Consider the following 15,302-nt stretch of genomic DNA (forward strand, 5'->3'; position numbering starts at 1 on the left):
CTGAGCGGAAACCAGCTTGTTCTCTGCTTTCGTGCATTTCAAGATCCTTCTTAATCCAATGGAGTATGATGTGAGTTAAGACTTTATACACTTATGAGAGGAGTGTGATCGGATGGTAGTTGCTCAGTTCTTCTGGATCACCTTTCTTCATCAATAGTATTGTTTTTTATTTCTTCCATGCATCTGGAGCACGCTTGCTATTGATGTAGATGGTGAATCGTTGCACCAACGCTTCGAAGAAAGTATCTTCCCCTGCTTTGAGATATTCCAGCCAAACATCGTCCACTCCCGGACTCTTTCCTCTCTTTGTTATAAACTGCATATTCATAACTGCCCATGAAGAAAAGGAAAGAACTGTTTAACTCCACTGTTCTGCCAGCAATGATATACAGAGCAGAAAGCTGGTCAATAACGAAAGCGGAGGAAGAACAATTCACTGTCACCCAGAGAGCAATGGAAAGGCAAATGTGTAAGATATTACTCCGTGATCCTATACTTGAATGAGGAGATCAGAAGGCATACAGAGGTGACCGATGTAGTGCAGGTGATGTATGACGTAAAGCGAAGATGGGCGGGTCATGTAGTCTGCAGGCAAGACAATAGGTGGACAACCCGCATCAGCGACTGGATCCCCCAGAGACCACAAGCGATCGCTGGGCAGACCGAAAATGCGCTGGGCCAATCCCATGATAAAACTCTTCAGCCAGAAATAGAAAGAACGTGATTGCAACAAAATAGAATGGTGTGGCATTGACTTGCATTTGTGGAGGGACGGACGAGGGCAAGCCGGACAAAAGTGACATAGGTATATTGTGGATAAAATAAATATTAAGACATTCTAAATATGTATTTTGATCAAGCCCACTTTTATTTAAAATACAGGCATTTCTAATATCTACTTTCTGTTGTTCAGAAAGGTATAACTTTCTTGCAGTAATTAACACTTTAAAAAAAGCTTCACACCAGCCCTTTAATCCTAACATATTAAAGTTTAAACACTGAACAAAATATAAAGAATTCAGCAGTGATACTATTTTGCTAAAATAATAAAGATAATTTAAAATAATATATTTAATTTAAATATATCTTAAAGTGCTGCTATCAATTTTTGTGTAATGAAAAAGATTAAATGCATCTATGCTAATGTATTATTGGTATGTGAAGAACAAGAAAAAATAAATCACACACATTTTCCCACTTAATTATTGTGCTAGAAATTCATTGTCATATCATTGACCTATTTGGTCATGGCCAAGTTAATCATGTCTGAACCTTTCCCAGTGGGAAATAAACTTGTTCACTTCCTGTCTTGCAAGAATATCAACTAAAACTCAGTCATATATGCCTATGCATTTCACTGCAGCCCACCGTAACCATCATCTCCAGCAGTGAAACTGCAGTTTGCAGGATGCCCGTGAGAATCTGTGTCAAAAACCCATCACTTCCTGTGTGCCTTCATTCAATTCCATTCAATCATTTACCAGATTAAATTATACCAAACTGTTTGCAAAAGCCCTCCCCAAACTTTTTTTTTGTTTGCAAAGAACTGTTTTGTCATACTGAAATAGAGTTTACGTGCAGTAACAGCCTAATAAGCCAGCAACTTTAGTCGCTTATTAAAGTCAAGCATGTGTCTTTGTTTCATGTTGCTAATGATGTGGAACCATAGAGGCCCGAGTATATTTCGCCTGGACGGTGTGGGAGCGAATGCTGAGAGCTCATTACTTGGCTCCCCATTGGAATCCTGCAGGCTTCTGCTCATTGAGGAGACTGTGGGGGCTTTGACAGAATTATTATACTGAATATTTTTAGACTCATTAACTATATCACCAAAGCAAAACATCTCTTCCTTAGATGCAAATGGCTGCAGCTACTGTGGCTTTGCTTTAGTTATTGCAGAAAAAAGGATGAAGCTTGAAAACAACTTAAGGAATAGACTTTCATGCCTGAATGTTTGAATTTGTAATTTATACTGAGAATGTGTAAGCCTTTTTTACCACATTTAAGCCACTCTTGTCTAAGTGCCATTTTCAAAAATGCATATATTCAGTTTCATGTAGTAAGCAGTGCTCAAAGTCTTTTAAATTTAGAATGTGCTGCTGAAATACACAGTAAAATATGAGGTTTCAGAATTCCATTTTCATATCCAAGAGTTAACAAATTCAAAATTAAGAAGACAATGTTAAAGTATTCTGAGATGCCTGACTTAATCCTACAAAAGTAGAGAATTTCTGAACTAAGTCTAAAAATTTTGACTTTCCTTTAACCCAAGTATTGGAACATACGTACTGTGCAGTATGAAAGATCACACACTTCTCAGAGTCATACAATTTCTGTGCACAACAGAGTGATTTAAAGATGAGGAATGAAACAAACTTTTTAGCCTTACTCTGAATTTTCTTGCTATTATGAGTTTAAGTTGGTCTTTAAAGTTACTTTATTGTAGCTTCTTGTGGTTTAATTGAGACTTAAGGTGTACTTGAAGAAAAATATCTTAAAATTAATTCTTCAGAGCAAAGGACAGAAATTTGCATTTATGGCTCCATTTGTTGGAAGAGGTAAGTTGGTTGTGAATTGTACACTATTTAATCTTTTATAAAACTATATTTTGATCCCTTGATGGAGACGTTTTCTGTATGTTGTTTACAAGCTTATTTTCTGTACATTATATGCTTGAGTAATTGTAGGAGAAGTGTATGGACATTTAAGAAAACTACAGATTAGTATTTTTCCTATAATGATGTGCATGATTTTATTGGGGTTTTATTGTTCAAAATTATTATAGATACAAACCCAGCTATTTTGATGCTAAGGAAGAAACACATTGTTTTTATTTGTGGTTCATTTCCTGCACTAGTGTTCTTTGACAATGGTGACAGTGTCTTTATACATCAAGAAGTTCTATTTTCTATGACTGCCAGGGATTCTGGGGGGAATACTTCATATCTGAAACATGTTTTCCTTTGGGATTTCACCATTAGAATAACAATTCTGATCAGTAGCCCATTATAAAATGGCTCTTCTAAAGATATGAAAAGGAGTTGTTAAAAACCTGACAAATAAATAAAGCTATATTGAACTGAAGTTTATTTTTGTGTACCTAGGAACTGTGTGTTCTACCTCAGTGAAGCAATAATGTAATTCCTAACAAATATATGAACTGTTAGCAGTTTGCAAGTCATGCGTTTCAGGTATCAGAAGCATCAGCTTGGGTAGACTGTGTTGAGGCAATTCTGTTGCCCTTGAATCCAAGCAATTCCTATGCCTACCAGTTTGTGGCAGAATACTATTTAATAAGACATTGACTAGAGCTTTCAAACTTGAGTGCCTAATGTTAAGTACCTAAATAAAAATGTATTGATTTTAGTTGCAGATGGCCAGCACCTGTGGAAATCAGACCTCTCATTTAGAGTCTTAAATATGGATTCAAGGGGCCAAACTTTTGGCAGCTAAATCTGAAAGTCATGGATGTGTTATGCATTAAGTCATGGATTCTTCCTTTAGTAGATGATCAGTTTTCAAAACTGAATGTAAACATTCCACCAGGCAAATCCTCACCTGCAAACCAGTGCTCAGTGTGGGTTTCAGATGTTTTGTGGTATAAATAGCCTGAAGCCAATCCACCTGTTTAGCTTCATAGATGATCCACAGAAATAAAACAGAATAGAGCCTTAAGCATGGAAATGTGACTGTTTAATTTCCTACATACAATATCATAATCAGATAAGATGATCTAATATTTCTATAAACAGATGTTCTGTATCAGTTACCAATTTACAATCTTATGTTTTATACATATCTTAAAACCTAAGTAAAATTACACCATATTTTTCCCTAGGTTTTAAATACTCGTAAACCTGCACCTTTGTAGTCTCATTAAAATTTTATACTTAAAAAGATGGATGTGGATGTGCCATCCATTCCATATAAAGAACTAGATTGAGAATCTTAAAGTTACATGGTTATGTACTCAAAAGTCATAGAAATGCCACATGTGGGTTACCTGGTTGCACACCCAACTTTAACTCTTCCCCCTTTCTGTCAGGCTGAGTGTTCTAGGTGGTCAGGCCTGGTGGTTGGAGCGGTGGTCAAGAACAAGTACCAATGGTTGAAACCGGACATAGAGTCAGAACTGGGACGAGAGCAACTTTGAGACTGGAGACAGTGGACAGACTATGGGTCAGAACTGGGGTCAGAGTCCAGAGACCAGCCAAATTAGGATCAAAGTCAGAACCCAGATGCAGGCTGAAGGTAGGAGTCGAGTTGGAATCAGTCCAAGGCTCTGGGGTCAGGAGGCAGATGGAGGGTTGGAATGGGTCAGGAACAGGACTGCAGCGAGGTCAGAATAGGACATGGACAAGGCTGAAGCAGGTTGGAACAAGGCTCAGTCAAGACTGGGCAGGAACAGGATCGAGGGTAGGCTGGAAGCTTAGGGAGTCTGTAACACCACGAGGCAGTTAAGTAATGCTGATGCACAGATTAACTTGTGGCTTTGGTGGTGAAAGTGAAATACCTTTGCCTGACAGTCATCTGACCTTAGCCCTGGGTGGGGATAGGCAGCTGCAAGATGCTTGAGGGATGAGGCACTGCAGGCTCTCTTGGAGAGGAAGAGTCATTGTAGCTGAGTGAGCTGCCGTGATCCAGACTCAGGAGTTGTGTTTATAATTCAGTGAGATTTGGGTGTATGCATAGTACAACCTACCAGAACCTGGAATGTTACCAACATTGGTAACTTTCACCCAATCTAATGTGCATGTATGACAGGACATATTCAAAGTCTTAGAACTCAGCCAAGGCAAAGTAGACTTTCACTGGGATACAAAAAAGCACCTCTGAATCCTGAAAGCTATTTTGCTATCAAATTTAAATTTTCTACCTCTGCTCACTTCACTACCATAGCTATTCAAAAGGATATCCCAAACTCTTATAATGGGAAAAGTTAGTTTTTGTCACTCCTATTGTTCTCAAAGTCATGGGAACCATATTTGCCCAGACTTGCAAAAAAATATACCTTGAAGCCTGGAAGATTTTCACGCAGTAGTTACAAGTTTTATTAAATACTGATCAACAGAAAATGTGTTGAGGATAGACATCAGACAACTTTATAGCTGTAATGGCAGCTACCTCTATAATAACCCCAGTTCTGGGATGCTCCTGCTGTTTTGGATTGCTGTGCCAGCATAAAGCATCCTTAAACCTGGCAAATCCAGCCCTTGCATGATCTCCCTTGTGTAGAGGTTTTCTTGGGTAGTATATTGCCACCATAGCTGCTTCTACACCACCTTTTCTTCATGGATGCCAGCATAGGGGGTGTAGCTTTCGTTCTTATAAACCCCAGCAATCCTCAGCTGCTTTCATTACCTTTTAGAGCTATTGGGAATGGTTACAGTAACTTTTACATTGCTCCAACTTGTGCCAGGGGACTGGCCCAGAACAAAGTAGCTCCAGGACTGGGAGCAAACCATCTGTTTCAGTGCATTGTGATAATAAAGTCCATTATTTTCCATGATTTTCCGCTGTTGGCCGCCTGGGGCTGAGAGCAGGGGCCCGGGGCGCTCACTGTCAAAATTGCAGTGGAGGCCGAATATTGCAGAATCCGCAAAATCACAAGGGTAAGTAGTAGTAATGTAATTTTTTGGTTGAGAATTTCCTTGAGTGTTTTCTAATTTTAAAAAAATGTTATACATGAACATTAAACAAGAATCCCAAAGAGAATTCTACCACATATTAGTTCTAATGATTTAAATATATGAAATGTCAATCTTAAAACTTAATTAAATTTTTAACTTTTAGGGTCAGATTCATTGACTTGGAATGAGTACTTTACAACACTCTAGAATATTATAAAGCAGTCAGTGTATTGGCCAAATAAGATTGACTTATGGTTGCTTTTTGTCACAAGAGCACCATATAGCAACCAGAGTGCAGGTGAATCTAGCTCTTAATTTGTAATTGACTTATTAGTTTAGCTATACAGGCTAGAGAGGGTTTTTTTGTTTGTTGGTGGGGTTTTTTGTTTTGTTTTTTGTTGTTTCTGTTGGGGTTTTTTAACTACATAGGCAAATTCACCAAGTAAACTTCCAGGATAGGAAACTGGAATTTGAGTATTGTAGTGGAAAGGATATATTTAAAAAAAATTAGTTATGTATGAAAATATAATGTCACATCCTCACCGACTTCCCCTGATCTCCTCCTGCTGTAATTCCTTATAGTGCGTATTTCAGTTGCACTTACATCACCAGAAAGCAGAACTGTGGGGAGCCAAGGGAAGTAGCCTTATGTGAGGAAGACATGGGATGAGTTATGGCAAGCAGGGATATGTCTGAGCCTAGGGAGGGATGGGCTGTGTTTGGGGAAGAGGGCTACATTAGGGAGACTGGAGCTATGCAAAACAGGGATCTGAGAATTCCAATAGTTCTGAGCTATAAAGACTTCTTTGCTTCAGCCCCGGTAGTGTTTTCTCATTGCACTGCCTATGCTGTCATGGGGTACCATCCTGACAGTATGGTTTTATTCCCATTTTAAACAATGAGAGATGACAGCCATTGCATGAAATTCTCTTTAGAAAAACATTATTCCTTAGCTATTGGTGAAAAAGCAACTTTAGTTGTGAAGCAGAAAAGGTTTTGAATAGTCTGTGCTATTCTGTTGTTCAATCCATTTGGTCAGTCATTTTGCTGTTAGAATATTTTATTTAGAGAGAGAGAGAGAACATGAAGCAATGAATTCACACTAGGATGGCTCTTTTGGGTAATGTTGATCACTAATGTGGCTCCTGAACCACTGAGGTCTGAGTATCACTGATTTAAACAAAAATGGGAAATAAGTTTGTAATTGCTGTATCTTACCAGTAAAGAGGCATCCGACACCTACTGGCAAGGTGGTTTAACAGTTTTAGACATGTATAAAAGGCAGTGTTACAGTCCCTGTTGCAGAAACATGAACCCAAATATTTGAATCTCTTATAAATGCTGCTTTCAGAGAACAAGAGCTTGAGGCAAGTAATTTTCTCTTCCAAAAAGAAGGAAGTGACTAATATATGGTACCTTCCTCATTTGTCTGCAAATAAGTTATTTAACTTTTAAAATAGATTTTAAGTTATGAGAAGAATATGATATATTGTTGGGGGACGCTTTTATAAGAAGAGACTATTCCAGAGGCTTTATTTCATTACTACATAAAGCACTGGTTTGTAATTTAGCATGAGATATTATAAATAATGATCTACAATAAGAATCTGACAGATGGCTGCTGATCTCTGATGCTAACTGGTGAGGAAGAGATATGAAAGGAAGATTGAAGGCATTCAAAGACACCAAGAATAAGGTTATAGGAAAAGTGTAGAAGAAGCCAACTGCAGAAAAAGTAGAGTGAGTCTAGAGATTATCTGGAGGAACAGAGCAGCCAAGGAAGATGAAGAAAGGAGAGTCCAAGAATGGACAAAATAGCCTTATCTATATAACAGAATAGCATTTTTGCAACTTCTATTGTGTGATCAAATCAGTCTATTCTGCAGCAATGTAGTATGTTCACATTAGCCGTCTTGTTTTGGATACATACAGTCACTGCATCCACTCATAGCACTCCATACCAGTATTTGAGAATCTGGATCTTTGAATCTATCTTCCAATCCATGGCACAGTTTCCTGGAACAACTGCATGATATATATGGTATGCAGTTTCTGTTTGTATGTGGTAACAATTTTGTTTTGCTTCACTGGGTACTTTGACTATTCTGGCCTGCAGAAAACACTATGCATGTGTTGTGAGGGGCACAGGCTGCACCTTGACATTCATATTGTGGATGTTGTGGCCGACTACCTTCTAAAATTAGTGTCAGATCAACTCTATGCCTCTGTTCCTGGAGAATGTTTGGCCAAGTACTACCACCTGTGGGTAGCACAACTCAAGGAGGTAACACATTTGTGTTTTTATTACTCATTCTTTATTGATTTAATACATTATAGAAAGAAAAACAAAATATTTATTCTGTTTTGTTTTTGTGGTTATTTTGCTGATCTTATTTTTATTTTTATGTGTTTATTTATTTCTGGGTCTCCTTTAGGATGCTAAGAAGTGAGGGCTTCAAGTCTTGTTCTACAGGAAGGAGATCCAGCTGAATACCAGACAGTTCTCCTCTCCTTTCTCATTTAGTGGAGCCCCATTAGAAGTACAGATTATAAGAGACAGGAAGGAAACATGGAAAGGCATTAGGAGGTGTGACACAAAGGCCCATTTGTGGTTCTTGACTATGGCCATGTTTACACTACTAAGTTAAGTCGACTTTATGTAAGTCGCCATCGAGCCTCTGATTTAAGCAAGTCGATCTTGCGTGTCCACACTATGCTCATTGTATCGGCGGAGTGCGTCCTCAATAGCAGAGCTTGCATCAATGCATGGAGCACTGCACTGTGAGAGCTATCCCACAGTGCATGTAGCCGAGTGGAATTTTGGGTTGGGCTTGCAGTGCCTTATGGGACCAAAACATTTACGCGGGTGGTTATGGGAATATGGCGTTAGCCTCCTATAATGGACTTCCCTCCTTCCCTCCCTCCCTCTCTGAAATCAACAGCAAACAAACGAAGCCCTTTTTGTGCCTTTTTTTGTAAGCCTGGGTTATGTGTACAGATGCCATATTACGATAAGCATGTACACTGTTGTTGTGAGCGTTACAAACATCTCATGCCTTATCCTGTAGTATTTACACAGCCAATACAGGAGCCACCGCGAGAACAATGTGATGCCACGCAAGCAGCCCTGCTGGAAGACATAGAGCAGAGCAATTTGCAGTTTCTGGCAACAGTCACGCATCATCGTGACACAGTTGAGCGCCGCTTCTGGGCCTGGGAAACAAGCACTGACTGGTGGAACTGCATCATTATTTAGCCATGGGATGATGAACAGTGGTTGCAGAACTTTCAGATGCATAAGGCCACTTTCCAGGAACTGTGTGAAGAGCTTTCCCCAGCCCTGAAGCGCAGCAATACTAAAATGAGAGCTGCTCTGACAATGAAGAAGCGAGTGGTGATAGCTTTGTGGAAGCTTGCAACGCCAACTGCTACTGGTCAGTTGGGAATCAATTTGGAGTGTGTAAGCCTACTGTGGGATCTGTTGTGATCCAAGTTTGCAGGGCCATCAACAGACTTATGCTAAGAAGTGTAGTGACTCTGGGCAATGTGCAGGACATAGTGGATGGTTTTGCCATGATGGGGTTCCCTAACTGTGGTGGGGCTATAGACGGAATGCATATCCCCATCTTGGCATCAGGCCACCTTGCCAGAGAGTACATAAACCAAAAGGGGTACTTCTCAGTGGTGTTGCAAGCGCTGGTGGATCACAGGGGCCTTTTCACTGACATCAATGTGGGATGGTCAGAAAGGTGCATGATGCATGCATCTTTAGGAACTCTGGTCTGTTCAGAAAGCTGCAAGCAGGGACATTCTTTCCAGGCTGAAAAATAATAATTGGTGATGTTGAAATGCCACTCGTGATCCTGGGAGACCCAAGCTACTCCTTGCTCCCATGGCTCATGAAGCTGTACACAGGCAGCCTGGACAGCAATAAGGACTGGTTCAACCATAGGCTGAGCAAGTGCAGAATGGTGGTGGAATGTGCCTTTGGACGTTTACAAGGTCGCTGGCGTTGTTTGTTTACTAGGTTAGACCTCAGTGAAAGCAATATCCCCATTGTTATTGCTGTGTGCTGTGTATCCAAATGTCTGTGAAACAAAGGGAGAAAAGTTTCCGGCAGAGTGGGGAGTTGAGGCAGATCACGTTTCAGCCAATTTTGAGCAGCCAGACACCAGGGCAATAAGAAGAGCACATTGAGGGGCTCTGCGTCTCAGTGTGGCTTTGAAAACGAGTTTCAGCAATGAGCCAGAGTAATGTGACACTTATCTGTGTTGTTCCTTACCAAACTGTCCCCATCGCTACATTTTCTACCACTAACCACCATGTGTTAAATGAATAAAGAGCATTTTTTTCCTCAATCTGTTAAATTTTATTATGCGCACAAACACACAGTGACAGCAAAGAAAAGTAAGATAACCTGGGGCAAAGGGGCTGATAACACTGTGGGGGGAGAAACAAGGACAGCTTGCTTACAGATGCACTGCAATAACAATCAAAGGTGTGGAATGGGCACTGTGACGTTACACCCCATATTATTCATAGAAATATGGATATGGTATGAATATAGTATAACTAAGATATACTTTATGCAAGATGGGTCTTGTAAGATATCATTGGAAAGGTTATGATTTACTGAATGCGTTTATCCAATTTGTGTGCATGTATCATTTTTGTATCTGAAGCTGGGAATATTGACCATGTCTCTGTATTTCAAATGTGCTATATTGGATGAGGCCAAACAATGCTAGTGGCTTATTGAAGAAATGCACACAAGCATATGGATAACCCCAGGAACTGTGTGCAATAGAAACCTCTCAGAAATAGCTCTACACAATGGGAACTGGTTGGTTGACCCAGGTCAGATAGCTCTATACAATGGGAAGTGTTTGACCTAGGGCACAGCAAAAAAGCTTTTCAACAAGTGTGGGGAAGATATAAAAGAGGGACAATTACAACAGGAGGGGACCTCACTCTTCCTACAACAACACACCTGAAATCACCTGAACAAAGACTGAACTGTGGGAAGTGATGGTCCTAGGCTGGAAGGATTTTTAGCCTGTGTAAGAAAACCTGGGAAAGCCAAGGCAACTTGTGCCTTCAGAATCTGCCAGCCTGTTTATCACTCAGGGTGAGAATTTGCTAATTTGTATCCTACCTACCTAGTGTGTTAAGCTGAGTTTGCGGTTTTTGTTTATTTACTAAAGTAATTGCTTTGTTTTCTTTGCTATCCCTTTAACCACTTAAAATATACCCTTTGTAGTTAATAAACTTATCTTGTTTATTATTAAACCCAGTTTATGTAATTTCTAACTGGGGGGCAAGAAATCGTGCACATCTCTCTTCACATTGAGGAAGTGGGCGGATTTTTATGAGCTTGTGCTGTGCAGATTTTTCTATACAGTGCAAGACAGTATTATTTTGGGTTTATCTCCTAAAGCGGGTGTGCACATGAGTGCTGGGGGAGTCCTCTCACACAGCTGACTTCAGTCTGTGTCTGCAGTGGGGTGTGGCCCTAACTGTGTATGTGTGCTGCAAGAGGCTGGAGAGCCTAATTCAGCAAAGCAGGGAGAGGGAACCCAGGCTGGTCGAGCAGGAGAGGCTCAGTGAAATCCCAGTACATCAGGTTGCATCCCAGAAGGGGGGTCCAACCTGTCACAGGTGCCTTCTGGTCCTTGTATCCTCCCCTGGTGTTGAGTGCAAGGGAATACCGAACTTCCCCCTCTCCCCCACACCTCATAGGACATTTGGGGGAGGAGGAGGATGTGTAACTTGGCAATGATGGCAGCAGGTTCAGCATAGGCTGCAGAGGGACTCTAGCATCCAGCTGCCTTTCTTGAACCTCAACCAGACACCTCAACATGTCTGATTACTCCTTCATAATCCATAGCATCTCTTTCTAAGTGGCATGCTCTTGTTCCCTGTATGCTCTCCTGTTCTCCCTGTTCATGTGCTGGTTGTCAGACAGTGTAATCCTCCATGCTCTGAGATCTGTCTTATCACTCTCGGAAGCACGCATTAACTCATTGAACATCCTCCTGAGTCTTCTTTTTCGGCCTTCTAATCTGGAAAAGTCTCTGTCCCTGCGTGGATGAAGCGCTGACGGACAAGGTTTCAGGTACAAGGAATACAAAGCACAAGGATAGCGTTGACACTGCATACATTGTTTCTGGGACAAGATTAATTCTTTTATAAAGAAAAACACCCTCAGTGCACTTCACTGCAAGCCACAACGTAATCACAACCTCTGGCTACTGCAAGAGTTGATTTGCTGATCCAGCCATGAAGAATAAAACCACAAGGCATGGGCAAGAGGTCTTCTGCTGCAGCTTTTGTGAAGACATCCTTGGGATCACGGGTTGGAACTTCAGAAAAGCCATCTTTCCCCTTGCAACCTGGATGGTGCTTGAGGACAGGCACCAGGATAAAGCCCCACAGTTTGTTTCTTACAAAAGTGGCACTGGGTTGTGGGGGAAAGGAGACAAATGGGAAGCCACCCATCCCCCTTTTTTTAAAATGCTGGTTGCAATACATAGTGATCCCTTCCGGCCACAACCATGGCACACTTGGGAAAGCATGGTTATGTGCCCCGGATTTCACCCAACAGGGGCGGATTACTTGTTGAATTGTTTGTGGTTTAGCTAGCATATTAAACTTCCCCCATTTCTCCTAGGTGACCATATGCGATATCACTCTCCTGAGGGTAACAGAGGCAGCAAGGAAACAGATGCTGCAAGTGTCTGGGTACAGACCTGATCCTTATGCTGCAATGCTGTGTGCTCCAATGATACCAGCAGAGTTAATATCAGGTGTGTCCTACCGTGGTGGACAAAATAAGGCAGCCCTTCCCAGAAGCCCTTCTGCAAAGGATTGCAGAGTACCTCCATGAAAGCTTCCTAGAGATCTCCATGGAGGATTCCTGGGCCATCCCCATGCACATAAACAGTCTTTTTCAGCGAGCACCCTCTGTGTAGCTGGAGTAGCCACCAATACCCACTACACCTACTTTTTTGTTCACATTAAACATAAAAAATAATAGTATATAACCCCTACAGTTTGATTGGAAATGTGTACTTACCGGAGGTGCCTTCCCTGGCATCACGCTCCACCGCCAACTGCTCCTGTGAAAGAATGGGCTCCAGGGTTAAAAACTGTTCTTGGCTGTCGGGAAGAATGCATCCTCTGCTTGCCTGCCTCACATTCTCCTCCTCCTCCTCCCTCTCCCTGTCAACAATGTCCTCCTTGTTGCTCGAGGTCGTGCGGGGCTCCTGGGAGGTATCCACAAAGCGTTTTGGGGTAGTGATGGGGTCACCGCCGAGATCACATGCAGCTCCTCATAAAAGCGGCATGTTTGTGGGGCAGAACCAGAATGACTGTTTGCCTCCCTTGTCTTCTGGTACGCTTTCCGAAGCTCCTTTAGTTTTATGCAGCACTGCTGCATCTCCCTGGTGTAGCCCTTCTCCCGCATACCCTGCGCAATCTTGGCATAGTTGTCAGCGTTTCTTCTGCTGGATCGGAGCTCTGCCTGCATAGACTCTTCTCCCCACACAGCAATAAGATCCACCACCTCATATGTACTCCATGCTGGAGCACGTTTGCAGCCTTGAGTCTCCACGATCAGCTGTACTGGCGAGCTCTCCGTGCTGATCAAACAGGAAATGAAAATTCAGAAGTTCCCGGGGCTTTAACAGTGGAGTGGCTGTTTCCTGTGTACCTAGCTGACCTGCAGTGGAGTTGAAAGTGCTCTCCAGAGCGGTGACAATGGAGCACTGTGGGAAACCTCCTTGAGGCCAATTCATTCAAATTACACAATGCAGTTTCTACCCTATCCCCATGTTGATACGTGGATGTCGAATCAAGCGTTACACCTCTCATGGAGGTGGAGTACAGAAGTCAACTTTACAGGACACTTAGGTTGGCAGAAGGGACTTGGTAGTGTAGATACATACATTATTAAATTGACCGAACATGACTTATGTCGACCTTTTGTAGTGTAGATTAGGACTATATGTCAGCAACTCTTGTCAGGTCTGATATACTCACTACATGTCTCACACTGGTGTCATAATACGTATTTAAAAGTGACATGTAATACATTGTTTGAAATCTAATAACACACTGGTCATTAATGTTACAAACATTTCACAGTAACTCGGTAAGTAAAATTATGGATATTTTCTGATATTAAGTCCTGAAAACTGGAAACAGGCAAAGGTGACAAAACAGGTTTGTTCTGTATAAAGGGGAGAGAAAATATGGCCCTGTCCAGGAAAGAGGGCTCTGACCTGCTGCCTCCAGATCAGCCAGTGGATAACTCTGCTGCAGCTTTGTAAGGAGGGAGATGTGACCTTAAGAGCATCCTAGTGGCAAAGGACAAGGGGTATCCTGGTATCAGATAATGAGTTTCAGTTGGCCTGACCAGTTCAGTGTACCCCAACTCACTATGGTTATAAACTTGTGTATCTAAAAGATGTCATGTAATATGTCATTGGAAAACTAATAACTCAGTGGTTATTAATATTCTTGTGTGATGTGTGTACATGGTGTGTATTAAGAGTTATGGATATATGCTGGAATTATGACTAAAATATGTTTAATCCCGGCATGTCAAAGGGATTTGGTAAACAGGTCTGCCCTAAACAAAGGAATCTGTATTTGCTTCTCTGACCAACCCAGTCATCAGGCAGAGATAATGAAGGTCCATTTATGTATTAGATAAACAAAACTATCAATCTAACAAGTGGGGGAAGAGACAGCATGGGGTCAACACGCAGCAGGAGAAGAGAAGCTTAGTCTGTGTTTTACTTTTCAAAGAATACCTTGAAAAGATGTATTGTTCTATAAAGACGGGGGCTGAGCCTCAAGTGATAAGCAGCTGAATCAACTGATTGTATACAATATTACTGTATTATAAAAGTATATTGAGTGAGGTCTTTTATGAAAAACTGTGACACACTGGTGATTAATGTCACTATGAAATACATATATATACACACTATGAGGAATTATGAATACTCAGTGATATTATGCTTTTCAGTCTTTGACCAACCAAAGGGAAAAACAGGCTTTTCACAGGCAGGAGGGAAAGCAACTGTCTATCTGTCTTCAATTATATTAAGCAAGATGTGACCAGAAACAATGGAACTTCCATTTACATAGAAATCAGCAAAAGGATGGGAAGCCCATAGGAAAGGAAGAACAGAATTGAGGTCATGATGCCTCTTGAAATAAGATCATTGAACTTTGGAGAATATAAACAAAGACAGAAGCCATCTTTGGCATCCTTAACTAGACAGACAAAAGGGGCCAGAGTTCTTGCAAGCTGAAAAAGATGGATCCTTCAATCAAAATGATGGTTGGAGTCTCTGGGAACCTAAGAAACTTGCTTAGGAAGACAAGGAAGCCAGCATCTTGTACATCTGTGGAAGTCCTGACTGAGGGAAAGTCAGCCATGGCTGGGAAGAAGGAAGACTGGTGAGAGATATCATTTTGAACAAAGCCTGTACCTTACTAGATTGTTTTAGACTTTTCGATGCGGTTTCACTTTTATTTCCTTATAATCGTTTCTAACTTTATTCCTTCTTACTTGGCATCACTTAGCCTATGTCCTATTATTAATAAATTTGTTTAATTTTTACTATAAACCAGCTCAGTGCTGTGGTTAAAGGGAAGGGT

General features: G+C 41.2%; 1 protein-coding gene across 1 annotated transcript in view; it reads left to right on the forward strand.

The window, feature by feature from the left end:
• The window catches only part of CCDC178 (coiled-coil domain containing 178), a gene marked incomplete at its 5' end in the record, with an annotated part of 366,439 nt that overhangs the window by 294,329 nt on the left and 56,808 nt on the right, over positions 1-15,302 (forward strand).

This window comes from Lepidochelys olivacea (genome assembly GCF_965140295.1).
Source record: "Lepidochelys olivacea isolate rLepOli2 genome assembly, chromosome: 2".
Taxonomy (NCBI): Eukaryota; Metazoa; Chordata; order Testudines; family Cheloniidae; genus Lepidochelys; species Lepidochelys olivacea.